General features: G+C 43.4%; 1 pseudogene; it reads right to left on the reverse strand.

The window, feature by feature from the left end:
• Positions 1-1,414: 1,414 nt before the first annotated feature.
• LOC127236394 (40S ribosomal protein S11-like) lies at positions 1,415-2,028 on the reverse strand (annotated as a pseudogene).
• Between the last annotated feature and the right edge of the window lie 12,228 nt (positions 2,029-14,256).

Consider the following 14,256-nt stretch of genomic DNA (forward strand, 5'->3'; position numbering starts at 1 on the left):
TGGGTGGGGTTACAGAGCCAGTCCTTGGTGGGAAACTTGGAGCCATTAGGGGCATGCTAACTCCTCTGCTTTCCCACATCAGGCTTCAGCCATCCTTTGTCAGCCCCAGGCTGGCTGCTTCTCTATGTTTAACTTTCTATTCCTTCCATAAGAACTTTGATGTGTGTTTTAATGGGATTTCACCCAGGGCAGGGACTGGCTATGAGTCTTGCATTTCATATTTGTCTGCCTGTCAATCCATCAGCCCCTACAGTGATGGGTACCCACTGTGCATCACACACAGCCCTGGGCTCGGCATAATCTGTGCCTTGGTGCCCAAAGGGACACCGTATTTATAGCACCCCATGTGTTTGTCTCCTGCCTTAACCTCGAAAGGGTGGTTTTAACTGATTCTGTTAACCTCGCCCAAGGGATGGGCGGCTGGTTCTTTCCATTCCCTTCTCATCGTGCTTCATTTTTCTGCAAATGGAAGTTCTCTATCTTCAGGGAAGAACTTCATCATCACAGTTTCCTCACACCCTAGTTAGAATCAATGCTGTGAGTGTATATGTGTGTGTGTCGGGGGTGGCTGTCTGGAAATAGAATCTTCCAACGAGAGATTCCTGGCCTGCTTTTCTTGAGGCAATGGCTTGCTGTTTGGATTTAGGAAGAGGGAGACCCTGTAAGAGCCATCTTTTCCATTGGGGTGGAAGGTATCGGCTTGACTGAGACTAATTCTCGGGGGTGCAGCTCCTTGGATGGCATTTCCTGGCATCCAGAAACCCTGATTCCAGCCCTATGGGTACTACGTCAGGACTACGTCAGGTACTACATTGGGACTTGGACTCAAAGATTTGCAGGGTCAATATTTGGAGGTCTGGGTATAGATCCAAAAGGGAGGTTTGATAGGGATTGTATGATTCCCTAACCCCTTCCCTATGGGAGTTCTTTAAGAATATAATGTACTTAGATGATGCTCATTAAGGTATGATGCAAACACATATAGAGATTAGTTGAAGGTGGTCGAGGAGAGGCGGCAGCTCATGGAAGATGTAATTCTCTTTCCCTTCTTTCTCTCTCTTCTTTTTCTTCCCTCCCTCCCTCCCTCCCTCCCTCCCTCTCTTCTTCCCTCCCTTCTTTCCTCCCTCTTTCCTTCTTTCCCATGTTCTTTCTGTGTATGCAGGTGTGTCTCTATCTGTTTTTATATCGGTCCCATGAATTTCTGGGACGTCTCCTGCCTTCACATCCCACCTCCCCGTAGGGCAGCAGGTGCATTGCGCAACCGTGCTGACTGTTTTGCATTTTGGGGGAATCTAAATTTAGGCCCTTGTGCCCATGCAGCAAGCACTCTTCCTGCTGAACCACATCCATGCCCTACTTTACCTTTTAGAACTGGAATGTTTTGCACATGACATCTCCTCCTCCTTTTTTTTTTTTTTTTTTTCAGCTGGAAAATAACTTTATTTGTTCCAGGGAGTCAGCCAGAGTCCTCAGAACTTCTGAAACTGCTTCTTGGTGCCAGCAGCCTTAGTGACCTTGAGGACGTTGAAGCGCACGGTCTTGCTCAGGGGCCTGCACTCTCCCACGGTGACAATGTAGCCATCTGTACGTCCCTGAAACAGGGTGACAGGTGCACGGACATGCTCTTGTGGCACTTCTCAAAGCGGTTGTACTTGGGGATGTAATGGAGGTAGTCCTGATGGATGACGATGGTCCTCTGCATCTTCATCTTAGTTACGATGCCGGACAGGCTGCGACCTCGGATGGAGACGTTACCGGTGAAGGGACATTTCTTGTCTATGTAGGTGCCCTCGATGGCCTCCTTGGGCGTCTTGAAGCCTAGACCGATGTTTTTGTAGTACCGAGGGAGTTTCTCCTCGCCGGTTTCTCCCAGCAGAACACGCTTCTTGTTTTGAAAGATGGTAGGCTGCTTTTGGTAAGCACGTTCTGTCTGAATGTCCGCCGTCTTCCCAGCAGCCGGAGGAAAAAGGCCCTCCTCCTTCTTTTAAGATAGGGTCTCACTATGCAAACCTCTCTCACCTCCGACATGTGGTGATCCTCGAACTTAACCTCCAAAATGACACAATTATAGGTGTGTGCAACACCTCCAGCTGGTTAACCAGTCAATGCTTAAGCTTGAAAATGTTCAGTTCTTAAGTGTGTGTCTCTCATGGTGCTTTCCCTTCTGTTCCCTTTAAGACAGAGTACATGGGTGATGCTCATCTGCAATCGCCTTCCCGCACAGGTGTCCTGAATCCTCCTCTAGTGTATTTGGAACTAGGAGGTTACTTGTGAAAATAATTTTAAAATTAAAGAAATTATCTAAGTATAATATAGGGAACTATCTGAGAGAAAATTCCTTATACTATATCTCATCATCCCTGAAAACAGTTTCTTTATTGAACAAGGACTTTTCCAATTGTTTGTCCATCTATCCACCATGAACCCACCCATCCACCATCTGTCCATTCATCCACCCATCCATCCACCATCCGTCCATCCATCCATCCATCCATCCATCCATCCATCCATCCATCCATCATCTGTATTGGATATGGGTTACTGTTTTATTAAATAAGTCATATTCATTCCTATCAAGATTGTGACACTCAGCTTGTTTCATATTGGGCCAGCAGAAACCCGTTCAGATGAATTTTTATGGCCTTGGGCTATACCCATGCCATTTGGTGAACACTTCCATGCTTTCTGATGTAATAGTCTACACACAGGTTGCCTTTTCTCTCACCTAGCCCTAGAACCCGTTTTCAAGGGTTAGTCATTTATGTCATTTCCTCCTCTTCCCTCTCCCTTTCTTCCTTCTTCTTCCCTCCTCTCTTATTTCTGCCCTTTTCCTTTTCATTGGCTCTTTGTCCCTCATCCTCTGAAAATGTTATTTAGAAATCAAAAAATCTGGATCCATGTGTGTTCAGTGATACAAGGGTGTCAGTACTCCAGGCCCACCCAGTGGACAGAACTGTATGTATGTATGTATGTATGTATGTATGTATGTATGTATGTATACACACACACACACACACACACACACACACACACACACACACACACACACCAGCATATCTTTCAGGATATCTGGTTGATATCAGTTCTGTACTTGTAGCTTCCCATGGTGGTAGTAAGGGCTCTGGTTTTCTCTGCATCTGCTCTGTTGTGTTTTTCATTGGTTGCTCAGCCTCTGTGTGTCTCCTTTCATGACTACTGCCCATTCCATGCCTAGACTCCTGCTAATGCAGCTTGGGACCCAGGTTGACACCTGCCACTTCTCGGGCTACACAGGAGCCACTCACATCCTTGATGACACCATTCATGCATTTTTTGCTGTCCCGGTCCTCTGCCCAAGTGTCTCCTTCATCTCATGCTGGACCTCTTATTTACACAGATTATGTCACTTACTCCTCAGATGCAGACATGGTAGGCTGGGCTGCTCCTTGCATGCACATGAAGTAACCCCATCACTGGGCTAATTCTTGCCTCCTCTGCACCAGCCTTTTTTACAGTGCCTCAGTTCCATGAGCAAACACTGTGCTCAGCCTCTGACCCTTCCTCCTCCTTCACTCCAAATGCCTTCTTCCCTGTATGGCTTCCAGTGCACAACCTCAGGGACCTCCTCAGTCTCCTCTCTTCCCTTGCACATGTGTGAGTGTCCTGCTTGCCCTGTAAATCTCTGACACTCACTTGGGCTTTGAAAGTTTCTCTTTCATCTGTGGCTTTTGGGTTGAATCATTCAGGATGGAATGGAAAGAAAAGAGAAGGATGAGATTAAGGGGAAAAATAAGGTTTTAATATAATTTAAAATCAGTGTCTTTATGTACAGTGCTAATTTACTTTTACGTTTTGTTTAGTCATGGTGCAGAAGCATTTTCAGTTTAGTATAAAGCTTATGAGCCATATACGCTCCTAAAATAAGATTCTTTTTATCTCTCCCTATAACAACCAGGTTCATAGATACTTTTCCTAGTGTTTCCCTTCCCAGGGGAGATTAGCTAATGATGGCAGGGGCGGTGGTGGCGGCGGTGGTGGTGGTAGAAATATTGTTCTCTTGATCTGTTAGGATTCTTGATTTTTCAAATTGTTAGAGTGCTATAGTTTTAAAAATTAAAATGATGTCTACTTATCTGTGCATGTACGTGAATGTGTGGAGGTCAGAGGACAAGTTGGAGGAGTTGGATGTCTGGATGTCTCCTTCGGTGTGTCCTGGAGACTGAAGCCAGGTCATCGACCTTGGTGGCAAGTGCCTTTACCCACTGACTCATATTGCTGGCTATATTTAGTTTAGTTTTTTTTTTTGCACTTATTTATTTCATAGAATGTGTTTTGAGCATATTCGACTCCTTTTTCAACCCTTCCCAAATCCACTCTCCCCTCTCTACTCACCCAACACATAGGATCCGTATCCTCTTTTTCCCCCCCACAAATTTAATTTGTGCTGCCCATAAATTCTTGGATGGGTGGCCTCCCACTGTGGTGTACTTGACTTACCAGTGGCCATATTCTTAAAGAAAATCAACTTTCCCTGTCTCAGCAGCCATTGTTTGCCAATAGTTTCTCATCTGGGGGCAGATTTTGTGCCCCTTCCGGCAAGCTGGGATTTTGTCTGGCTTGAGTTTGTGCAGGTCTTGTGCATACTGTCACAACTACTGTGCCTTTTTATGTGCCACACCCTTCTGTATGGATGTCCAACCAAGGGCTGAATGTCCAGTCTCTTATTCTTTGTACCTTGACCAATTGTGAGTCTCTGTATTAATTGCCTTATGCTGCAAGAAGTGTCTCTAATGAGGGCTGGCAGAAAGATATATTAATCAATGGGTATAGCAACAAATCATTAGAAATTGTTTTAAAACTATGCCCATTTATCAGGGTTATAATTGTAGGGTCTCCTCTTGTGTCTGTGACTTGTTTGGCTAAAGGTTGTTGGCACTATTTCAGAAAGTGTTTGTGGAAGCAAACTTCATGAGTTAATGCATACCTGAAAGTGTCTTTTATTTTGCCCTTGAACTTTGCTTGGCATAGTCTACGGTGTTCAAAGCCATTTTTCTTTCTGAGCTTTGAAAGCACTGATTCATTGCATTCTCCTTCCTAAAATATCCATGAGATTATTAACTTTTAATTTTAACCTAGCCATTGGGGGTAATCTATTTCTCCCTCATTATGGGTCTTATTTTAATTTTATAATTAAATTATTTATTATTTATTTGTGTGTGTATGTGGGGGGGGCAGTCAGAGACCACCTTGTAGGAGCAGTTGTCTATGTTGGTTCTGGGTATTTCTACCAAGTATGAACACACACATGCACACATGCACACACAGACAGAGATTTTATGCTTTGAGGATTCAAGTACTCATCTTAAATTTTTTCCCCATAATCTTTGTCCTTGTGACTCCTAAAGATAATTCTTGAAATGTTTGACTAGACATAATCCCCTGTGTTTACTTTAAGGACCACAAACTTCTTTAACTGTCAATCTAAATGTTGGTTCTAATCGTTGCTTCCTCAGAACTCCTCCGTTGGGTTGAAAGACCTTCCACCAGTTCCGTATCTTCCATGCCTAACCTACTTGCTCACATCCAAATTGTAATGAATTATTTACTGTTGTTTCTTTATATAGATTGGGGACTCATTGAATTTGCAGACATATGTTTTTGTGTCTATCCCATTCTGTGCATACTGATGCAACAAAGACAACATTCTTCCCTTTCAGTGCTAAAAAGACCAGATATCTATGCAAATGAAGCTTGATTTATAGACCATTCATCCCATTGACTATGACTCAAATCTTCAGCTAAACGTAGAGGTATGAGGGCATTTTGTTTCCATTCATTAGAAATACAGTTTAGATTATTTTGAGTTATTTGTTACCATGTTAATATTTTGAAGAATTGTTGAGTATACTGATTTACCATGTTTCCAGAAGTTTTTGGATTATGTTTACACAGTCTACCTTGTGGCATGATCTGAAGATGTAGTCCTTTAGGATATTATATAATGATGTACCATTGGATAAAGTATACACAGCAGCTCTCCATTCATAATTCTGCCGGTCTGTTACCAATCTAATCAAAGAGTCTAGAATTCTGAGTAGAAGGAAGACTTTTTAGAATATGACAATCCCTTTCTTACTTCTCCAGCTAAACAGAAAGGATATTGGAGATCATGGATATGAGATAACCATGATATCCATGATATGTGGGTCCCTGAGTTTCTGGTCTTGGAGGGGCTGAGATTAGAATCTGTTTTTTTTTTTTTTTTGCAAGACACTAAGACTGTAAGAAGCCACCAATAAAAGGTAATTTTCCATTGCCTTCTTCCAAAAGGAAGCAAATGCTAAACTCACAAACTTGAGCAGAAACAATCAATCGAAAATTCAAACACAAATCTCCCACCACAATCCTTGTTCTGAATAGAGAGAAGTTTAGCAGGGTGTGGTGCTGGCAGTGTGATAGATTTTTTTTTTTTTGTTAACACCTGCTATTGGAAGGACCAGAAAAATGGAATCCAGGTCTGTGATATGTGTAGACATATTAGAGGAATTCACTACGGAACCGTATGCAGGAGCCTCCATAAATCTCAATATCCCAGGCCTTTTGACCCTGTATCGACTAAATAGACTCAACTGGAAAAAATGAGGCTGTTCCTCCAGAGAATGCAATTTAGGGAGAGTCAGTACAATCTTAGAGGCAAGAATTATTCACTACATGCTGTTGTTCAAAAAATGAGATCAAAATTGATCAGGGGAGAATTTCTATCAACAATTCAAATACAGATCCAGGAAATGGGGAGGGTGACATATGGGAAGGGGCTATTCTTTGCTGGAGAAACTGGAATTTAATAAATGACAAATGAAAATTGAAGGCTGTTACAGTGTAGATGGAGCATGGTCAATAGTTAAATATCTCCAGGGTTCTTTTAGACAACCCAGAAACTCTAGCCCTGCTATGGTGAGAATGGGCATCTTCAGAGACAACTTTCAAGATGGAAAGGCCCTCAAAGTGGATTTACAGGGCCGAAGAAAGAATTGTCAAGGGTAAGCAGATTCAAGCATTTGGAATTACTCTTGCAAGTGTTGGTGACATTAGTAAACGTGGTGATCCTTCTAGACCGTAAGGATTAGGAGTTAACAATTATTTAAAGCACGGATTGATGTGATTTTTAGATAAAGATGAGTTGTTTAACTGTGCAGGCAGCTGGATTAGGTGAAGAGAAGTCTAGAAAACCAGGAAAATGTTAGCTCTAGTGTTGCTTTGAGAGAGTTTTGCAACAGTTTAAATTTGAGTCAGTTGGCAGGTAAAGAGCATATCTCCTTATTGGTGTGGATGGACACCGTTCTGTCCACTGGGGTCTGCCAGAATCCACTGAGGGCCCAGGCAGAACACAAAAGTAGAGAAAGAGTGTATTCTATTTTTGCTTGAGCTAGCCACCCCATCTCCTTTGCTAAAGCACCAGAATTCATTTTTCTTGGCCCCTTGAATGTAGAGAGTTATCCTAAAGGAATTGTTCTTGGTTCTCAAGCCACTGGTCTTGACTGAATTATAACACTGTTCTTATTCCTCCTGCCTACAGATGGCACAGTGTAATTTCCCAGGCTCCATAATTATGTGAGCCAATTAACACAAGGAGCAATCGCTCTCTGTGTCTTTCTCTCAGTGTTTGCATCTGTCTCTGTATGTCTCCCTCTACTCTCTCTCTCTCTCTCTCTCAATTTTGTTTTTCTAAGAGTCTCAGCTCATTCAGAAAATAAAATATAATACCGGAATGAGAATGCCTGGTAGGGATGAGATATTTGTTGTGGAGTGGTCTCTTCTAGAATGAAGAGACGTCTTCTGAATGGAAACATTCCAACCTGGAGGGAGGAGGAAGGTTCACAAGACTCAGGGGATAAACCAAACCTATAGGTCTCAGAAGGCTGAATGTTTCAAGATTCATACAGTCCCTTCTCAAATAGACACAGATAGTAAACAATTAATTGCAGGGGAGCTGTCTCTTGGACCAGTCAAGCTGCCCACAAGTTGTATGCGCACTCCAGGGATGCAGATTTTATGAGTTTGCATCCATGCTGTAGTGGGATTTTTGGCGGCTACTTCTGCCTTTGAGTCAACCACGTCCCGTAAGTGACCCTAGTAAACCCCTGGTTCACTACGATACTCGGGCATCTCTGATCTTTTGCTGATGCCTGAAGTGGTGGGGATGAACAATGATCGCCTAGGCTCTGGTGTCTGAACCAGATTGGGCTTTTGGGGGAGGTTATAGAAACCTTAGGAAGGCGTGGCCTTAATCGCTGGGAGCAGGCTTTGGGATTTCATGGCCTTTCTTCCTCAGTGTCCAGATCAGTTTCTCTGTGTGGTTGAAGATGCATTCTCCCAGCTTCTCCACCGGCTGCCTACAGCCACGCATTCCTCATCGGTATGGATTTGTTCTCTGGAACCATGAGCCACAAAAAGGGAGGCTGGCTGGGCCCTCACCCAAGTCCAGCCACTCTCGCAGCGTTTTTATCTAATCGCGCCCTAATTGCAGGCTGCCTCTTGGGTCTTGGGAGGTGCTGGAATATATAGGCCTGTGGAAGTTAAGGGAAGAGGTACTCTATCTACTCAGCATCCATGCTGAGTGAAGACGTTTAACTGTGTATGCTTTGTGGTCAGTTATTCCTCGTTAACAGTCCTCCACCCATGCTTTGTAAGTAAGCCCAATAAACTCATTGCTTCCCAGAGTGAGCTTTGGTGAAATCCTACTTTGGTTTGTGGTTGGGGACTCTATGAGGAGTGGGTAGATGTTTGCATCCTGTGGTGGTTTGAATAAAAATGTCCCCCACTCCTGGCATAGACTCTCAGGGAGTGGCATGTGGCCTTGTTGGAAGAAGTGTTTCACTGGGGTTGAGCTTTGAGGTTTCGGTCCTCTCTCTCTTCCTGCTGTCTGCTGAGAGGTAGGACTCTCAGCCACCTCTCCAGCACCATGTCTGTCTGCATGCCATCATGCTCCCTATCTTTATAATAATGGACTAATGGAAGCCAGCCCCAATCAAATGCTTTCTACTATAAGAGTTGCCATGGTCGTGGCGTCTCTTCACAGCAATAGAAACCCGTCTAAGACACATCTCCTTCGATAAGGAGTTCTCAAAACAAATACAAGCATGTCGTATCCAAGTCTTTCAAAGTCTTTCCCAAAAGGAATGCTTCAGTTAGAGCTAGTGAAAGAGAACAGCTCTCTGGGATCGCTGGTCATTTTTTTTTAAATAAAGTTCTTTTAGATTGTATAATTGGATATTCTCTCTCCTGCCCTTTAAACATCACCTCATTCATTTCTTTGATTGGCAATGACTGACCTTATCTGGGATTAAAGTAGTGGTGTACTGGGCACTGCTAGATGTGCTGAGTGCATCTCAGGACCTTTGATGCACTTTCCTTTTTAATCAGCGGTTCAAAAGCTACTTATAAAGACCCCGTGCTGAGGAGCATTGAGAGGGGTAAGGGAAGGAGAGCAGATCGTCAGGCTGTGTGGATGCTGGCTCTCCAGACAGTCAAACCCAATCACACCGTGTGTACCCACAGTGCAGAGGCAGCGTGCCACAGGATGAGTGCACAGTGAGAAACGTGAACTTGCCCTTGAGGGCTAGGGCGGAGCATGGACCACATACAAAATGCAAATGCGAAGGATGTTATAAGGAGGCTTTCCCAGAGGCCAGGGCAGCAAACCGGCAGTATAACAGACAGAGCAATCCACCCGGAAGTTTCATGATGCAGGTGGCTGCTGAGCTGGTAGGACAGATAGGACAATGACAGTTTGGGCTTTGTATCTGCTGTGAGTATAAATACAAAATGCTGTGTGTGTTCTGGTGCAGATTCATGTGTATACATGTGTGTGGAGACCAGGGGTCAATGTCAAGTATTGTTTCTCAGGCAGTGTATTTTTTTTAATGACAGGTTCCTTTACTGGCCCGGACTGGGTGACCAGTGATCTCCAGGGCTTTGCCTGTTTCTGTTTTCCTAGTGCTTTGATTACAACTACACGCCACCATCTCTGGATTTTTACATGGGTTTTGGGAACTGGAGTCAGATGCTCACATTTTCTTGACAAGTCCTTTATGGACTGAGGGCTTGTCATATCCCTAGTCCATGAGATGCTTTGTGTTCTTCTAGAGCAGAGTTTCTCAATCTTCCTAATGCAGTGGCCTTTTAATACAATCCCTTGTGTTGTGGTGACCCCCAACCATAAAATTATTTTCGTTGCTGCTTCATAACTGTAATTTTGTTACTGTTATGAATCATAATGTAAGTATCCGTGTTTTCTGATGGTCCTAGGTGACCCCCCCCCCCACTGAAAGAGTCATTTGACCTCTAAAGGGGTTGTGATCCACAGGTTGAGAACTACTGTTCTAGTATCAATGTAGTACTGGACACATGGTGAACTTTCAAAAAAAAAAAAAAAAAAAAACAGAGGAAAGTGGATCTCTGTGAGTTCAAGGCCAGCCTGGTCTACAGAGCTAGTTCCAGGACAGGCTCCAAAGCTACACAGAGAAACCCTGTCTTGAAAAACAAAATAAAACAAAACAAAACAACAACAACAAAAAAGCATTTATGGTGCTAGTGGTGTAGCTTGGTAGTAGAGTACTTACTTAGCATGCATGAGGTTGTGGGTTCGATCTCCAGCACCACAAATAGACATTTATGGGCTAAGTTAATGTAAAAGGCACATTTTAAGGAACTCTAGTATAAAGGTTAGTATTTCGTTTTTTGCAATATAAAGATTGACTTAGTTTTTAATTATGTGTATTTGTGTATGTATATGTGAGTATGTGCCTGTGAGTGCAGTTCATGCAGAGGACATAGGATCCCTTGGAGCTGCAAGAGCAGTATGTACTCCTAGCCCCTGAGCCATCTCTCAACCCCTGTGATGATCAGCTCTAATTAGCAACTTGATAGAGCTCTGAATCACCTGGGAAGAGTCCCAGTGAAGGACTATCTGCATTGGATTGTCCTGTGGGCATGTCTGTGAGGACCCTCTTAATTGAACTAGTTGCTGTAGGAAGATCCAGCTTACTATGAATGGCACCATTCTCTGGGCATGGGGTCCTAAACTGCACTGGAGTGGAGGAGTCAAGCTGAGCACAGGCAAGCAGGCAAGTGAGCACATTGCATTCATCAATCTGGGCTCTTGATGTAACTAGCAGTTGGAAGTTCCTGTCTTGAATTCCCCGAAACGATGACCTGTAACCTGGAACTGTGAGCTGGAATATATCCTTCCTCCCACAAGCTGCGTGTTGTCAGGGTGTGGCTAGGAAATCCAGGCGATCTGAGGGGGCTTGGGTGTGGTGGGGGAGGAGCTACTTGGCACTCTGAGACTATGTATTCTCCCATATTGTATAATGATGTTTCATCAGGGAGGGAGCATGGACATACAGTCCTGTTATGGTTTAAATGTAAGTAATATCCTCCAAAGGTCTGTGTGTTCCCACGCATCACTCCTAGGTGGTAGAACCTCCAGGGGATGGGGAAGGTCTTTATGTTATTGGTGGCAGATTGTTGAAAGAGACCACAAGACTGGTTTCTCCCTTTCCTTTCTGTTTTCCCTGGCTCACCAAGGGATAAAGCTGAATCTTAGAAAGATATACTCTGAGCATAAACCCTCATAAGAAGCTGTGCTAGTTAGTATTAACAGCCAACAGAACAACCTGCTATCCCGTTGGGAAAGAGTCTTAATGAGTAATTATCTATACTAGCTTGGCCTGTGCACAGATCTATGGGGAATCGTTTTGATGGTTAACAGATGCAGGAAGATCCAGCCCACTGGGGTGGCTCTATTCCCTAGGCTGGTTTCTGAGCTGTATACAAGTGAAAACAAAACAAAAAACAACTAGCAAGCAAGCGAGCAAGCAAGGATCCATGCATGCATTTGTTCCTTCTCTGTTCTGGACTGTGGAAGCGATGCTGTACGTTTCTGCCTTGGCCTGCCTGCAATAATGGACTGTAGAACCAAATAAATCCTTTCTTCCCTCAATTGCTTTCCTTTGTGCTATTTTGCCACAGACACAGAAATACATCTAATACAGAAGCTGGGTAGACAGTCAAACCCAGGCCTGCCTACCCCCAAAGGCCAACTTTTTCTCACTGTGAAAAAAAAAAAATAAGTCCCCTACACATTTGGAGGGTGGAGTCAGGGGCAGAGGTGTGGAACAGAAAAACATCGTGGACACATTCTGCAAGGTCCAAAGTACCACGGAGGGTCTTGTGATATATCTGAAGTCTCAGAGAATGGGATTGGGGAAAATAAAACAACAACAGAAGGAGAGATTTTCATTCTTCCACAGCAAAGCTGGAGGGATGGTTATGAGCACAAAGCCAGCACGAACAATGGCATGGTGCTGGGTTGTCACCGAATCTGCCCCTGCATGGTCTCTGTTACCATACAGCATAGACACAGCATGCATTATTAAAAATAGTTCTGAAGGCCAAAGGTATGGTTTGGTCACTCAGGATAACACAATAGCAAAAGAAAATGTGTCAATTTGTTGCAAAATGCTCAGCAGGCATTTATCCTTGGATGTTTCCAAAAACAGAGATATTTGTACTTAGAGCCTATTAGTTACTGTAGAGGAATGCCCACTAGAGCTTGTTTTATTCCCAATCAGGGGAATCAAATTTCTGGTTGTGCTATCAGTCTCCTGCCATATCATTTTTAAAGGCACACTGTAAAATGTTTTTGTCTACTGTGGCAGCTAGGAGGAAAACTTTATTAGTGGGAAAGTAATGCAGTTTGAAGAAGTCCTGTAAACCCAAAATCTGTTTAGGACACTTAATTCTGGGCTTTACAAGGCAACTGTGGTTTTCTTTGCAAATGAACACGAGGCATTTGGGCTGTGCTGATTTCATGGCGTGTGTGAGGAGGGGAAACAGAGGTAGACTTGCCTTTCCTCCTGATGGGGCCAGGAAAGAACTGAGCTTGGAACGTGAATAGGATTGGTTGGTTGAACACTTTAGTTTGCTGCTCACTTGTGGTTGGAGTAGGTATGGAACACAGGTGTCTGTGCCCGACAGAAATAGTACCTTGATAACTCCCTGTGGCCCAGCCTCCGAATTCATCCCAAAGAGTAACAGGCAGCCTGGTGATTTTCCATTATTAGTGAGTTTGATTTGTCCTCCTTGCCCTACAAAAACACACATGCACACATCTACACTATACATGCACACAGAAAAGCATACATGTCTATACATGCATGCACAGAGGAACACGTAGAGACATATATAGACACATACAGATATGTGTACATGTTTCCATGGTCCACACAAACCAAAGATAATGGTTTTAGTAGTTAATATTATCAATTTGAAAAGATCTAGACTCATTCATCCAGGAGACAACTGTCTGAGCATTTCTTGGATTATTTAGATTGGGTCAACCAAGGTGATAAGACAGTGAGTATGGCTGGTGTCATCCCCATTGGCTGGGATCCCAGACTGACAGATGAGGGGGAAGTGAGCTGACATTTATCTCTGTTTACTTCCAGGATGCAATGAGAGCTGCTGTTGTCTAGCTCCTGCCACAGTAGACTTTGCCTTTGAACCCGGAGCCAAAAGCAGACTCTTTCTTCCTTAAGTGGCTTTGTCAGGGATTTTATAGCAGGAATGAGACAAGCTACTAATGCAGTTATGAATGCAACCCAGAACAAAATCACAAATTTACTTAAAACATAAGATTGCTTTTATAATTTCATTTTAAATTATGCATTGCCTATGTAGGTGTGTGCATGTGGGTGCAGTTGACCACAGAGACCAGAAGGGGGCAGTGGATTTCCCCGGTACTGGAGTTACTGGTGGCTGTGAATGGCCTGAGAGCTGGAAACTGAACTCTGGTTCTCAGAAAGAACAGTAAACGCCATAAACCACTGAGCCATCTCTCTAGCCTCAACATGGGATTTTTGTTATTGTTGTTAATTTTTAAAAGCTCCTTTGTGGTTCTCAAGTGTGAACTTCATAGATACAGAGAACAACACCATGTCACAAGTTCAAAAGGTTAGATACTTGTGCAAATATGAGAGTAAGCCTCATGGGCCATAGGAAACGGGGGGAAGTGCAGAGAAACAGATGGAAGGAGGAAATAGGAACTGTCTTCTGACTAAGGAAAAGGAACTTCATTTTGGTGTTTTTGTATACTAAAGACATGGCTATGATCATATGTATTCAATGACCTTTTTTGTTTTAATCTGCTTTTGTGGTAATGAAAGTTGCCCATGTACTTTGCAGACATCTTGAAAAATATATAAGTATAAAGGA

Source organism: Phodopus roborovskii, unplaced genomic scaffold (genome assembly GCF_943737965.1).
Source record: "Phodopus roborovskii unplaced genomic scaffold, PHOROB, whole genome shotgun sequence".
NCBI classification, from domain to species: domain Eukaryota; kingdom Metazoa; phylum Chordata; class Mammalia; order Rodentia; family Cricetidae; genus Phodopus; species Phodopus roborovskii.